The sequence below is a fragment of the Homarus americanus genome, unplaced genomic scaffold (assembly GCF_018991925.1).
Source record: "Homarus americanus isolate GMGI-L3 unplaced genomic scaffold, GMGI_Hamer_2.0 scaffold8435, whole genome shotgun sequence".
Taxonomy (NCBI): domain Eukaryota; kingdom Metazoa; phylum Arthropoda; class Malacostraca; order Decapoda; family Nephropidae; genus Homarus; species Homarus americanus.
In genome coordinates this window covers 10,831-13,971 of record NW_024742390.1, presented here as the reverse complement: position 1 = coordinate 13,971, position 3,141 = coordinate 10,831, and the positions used below count along the sequence as shown (strand labels likewise).

The 3,141-nt window shown below is 43.9% G+C and overlaps 1 non-coding gene across 1 annotated transcript; it reads right to left on the bottom strand.

Moving 5' to 3' along the window:
• Positions 1-2,053: 2,053 nt before the first annotated feature.
• On the bottom strand, positions 2,054-2,127 carry Trnav-cac. The gene has a single exon. It is a non-coding gene; the product is annotated as a tRNA-Val (tRNA).
• Positions 2,128-3,141: the final 1,014 nt, after the last annotated feature.

The window sequence follows — 3,141 nt, the reverse complement described above, 5'->3', positions numbered from 1 at the left end:
AAAAGTTATATTTATTTATGTAAGAAAATACATCATAAATATACCTGTAAAAAGCTTTCCCTGTAAAAATATATCCATTTATTGCGATTTGTAGAAAGCTGGTGTATATATCCACCTGCTTATGATAAGTCATGTCTCAGTGTCCAGAAGGTTATATATGTACAGTATGTATCCATTATCCAGGTGAGGGGTGTCCTTCAGGCGTCTCCATCCATTATCCATCCACTCCTTTGTGTGAATTAAATCTGAGCGTGGACAACGGGTAGTTACTGTGCACTCAACCTGTGAGTGGGGGCGTAGAAATGATTACAGAACTGTGGTTACTGTGTGTGTGTGTGTGTGTGTGTGTGTGTGTGTGTGTGTGTGCGTGTGTGTGTGTGTGTGTGTGTGTGTGTGTGTGTGTGTGTGTGTGTGTGTGTGTGTAAAGACTTTATTACACGACCAAATTACACCCAGGAAGCGAAGCTCTTGAAATAAACACGGGAGCCCAGCCAGTCATCACCATCTACCATCACAGTTCATTACCTCACTCACTACTACATCATCACCCTCAGACAACACCCCGACACAGTCAACTACTTATAAACGCCACATTAAATACCATCATACAGGAGCTAATTCATCATATGCTTAGCCTTCATCAGTGGCTCCAACTGTGAAGAAAAACTCATTTAACTGCACCAAAAAGTAGTTACATAATCATTTACAGTCGACGATACAGTTACATTACCTAATACAACCTACAGGGTCATCAGATACAGATATTTCATGTTCCCCCTAAAACGACTTTCCTCGGTGGATTCACCCTTCTGCCTCTCCCTATATAGTATATGGGGTGATGGGGGAATTGTGATGCGAGAGCGTGTTTGTGTGTGTGTGTGTGTGTGTGTGTGTGTGTGTGTGTGTGTGTGTGTGTGTGTGTGTGTGTGTGTGAAATTAGCTCTCGTTACCTGTACACCCTTTAGTGCTTCGTCTTGTTCTGTGTCTTCAACTCAGTATGTAAATACACAAGAGCGTTTGGGATGTAGGTGTGTTATTCTTCACTGTGTTCACCTGTAACATGAGAGATGCGGAGGTCGTGTGGATACAGTCTCTGCCTCCTGTCCTGAAAGTCGCCGGTTACCGCCCAGTTCGCCCAGCTGTGAATGGGTACCTAACATTACAGTTGAAGACGTGACGGTGGTTTAGTGCAGTGCCGGCTATGCTGCCTCCTTGTGTACCGGAGGCTTAGTGTAGTGTGTTGTATTGGTGCTTAGTGTAGTGTGTTGTATTGGTGCTTAGTGTAGTGTGTTGTATTGGTGCTTAGTATAGTGTGTTGTATTGGTGCTTAGTGTAGTGTGTTGTATTGATGCTTAGTTTAGTGTGTTGTATTAGTGATCAGTATAGTGTGTTGTGTTGGGGCTTAGTATAGTGTGCTGTATTGGTGCTTAGTATAGTGTGTTGTATTGGGGCTTAGTATAGTGTGTTGTATTGGGGCTTAGTATAGTGTGTTGTATTGGGGCTTAATATAGTGTGTTGTATTGGGGCTTAGTATAGTGTGTTGTATTGGGGCTTAGTATAGTGTGTTGTATTGGTATCACCCCTAACTATCCGGCTGACCTATGAGGCCCACCTTCACCCCCACCTCACATAAAGAGTCACCCCCCTAGTGAGATATTAGCCTGTCAGTTTGCTATAAAAGGTTTCATGAATCGATAACTTTTCTCCCGTCACTTAACGAGGACTGTTATGGAGACCGCTGTGTTAGGGGCTGAGATATAACACAGTCCTTTAAACTAGCCCTTTTTTTTGTTGCCCCTCGTGTACGAGGATGGCTGTCCTAGGTGTGAATTTGTTGAAGGTGTATAAGCTGTTATCAATACAACAACCACACCATGAGTTAACGAGTTGCATGACCCAGTGCCAAGGAATAGTCCGAGAAGACCGGACAACTCGCCAACTGCACTGTCTAACCATCACCCCGGAATACGATCCGCAAATCGATTAACATCCAGGTCCCCAATTACTGCTGGGTAGACAGAGGCAAATGGCGTAAAGAAACTTGAACATAGTTTCACCCTGCCCGGGGATCGAACCCGGGTCCGCTCGCTTGTGAAGCGAGCATGCTAACCATTACACCACAGGTCGCCGTACACCTTCCTTTAACCTCTCCACCATGGAAGGAAATATACCTGTGTAATGTTTACTGTATGTATCTATCTACAGTATACGAGTACTTGTACTTTGGTATATATATATATATATATATATATATATATATATATATATATATATATATATATATATATATATATATATATATATATATATATATATATATATATATATTACCCTTCCAAGCCTTTTCCTATTGAGTGAAGGTGGCGGAAACACACACACACACACACTACATCCTTGACCACGGAAGGGTCAAGACGTACCTGGCGCTCCTCTCGGAGCAGCCAGGTCAACTGTTAAGTTAGCCCAAACCAACCCCCTCCCCTGAACCCTCCTCCCCACCGGAATATCAACAAGTTCTCGCCAGAAGTTACAATTTCATTTAGGAAAGGAACGGAACCAGTGTTAAACAGAGGTGAACAGTGGTGAACAGTGCTTAAGTCAGTGAGAACAACTCAACAGTAACAGTCGTACCCAAGTTAACCTTCACACAGTGAGGTCCCAGGTACCCAGTGATAACGGCCCGTGAGACCCAACAACAACCAGCGATGTGTTAATCCGTCTACGATAGGAAGGCCTGGGACCACACCTCACTCATATAACACCATCTGTGAGGGAATTACTACACCACATGTCCCTCATAACACCATATGTGAGGGAATTACTACACCACGTCAAGTCCCTCATCACACCATCTGTAAGGGAATTACTACACCACGTGAGGTCCCTCATAACACCATCTGTGAGGGAATTACTACACCACGTCAAGCCCCTCATAACACCATCTGTGAGGGAATTACTACACCACGTGATGCCCCTCATAACACCATCTGTGAGGGAGTTACTACACCACGTGAGGCCCCTCATAACACCATCTGTGAGGTAATTACTACACCACGTGAGGTCCCTCATAACACCACCTGTGAGGTAATTACTACACCACGTGAGGTCCATCATAAGACCATCTGTGAGGGAATTACTACA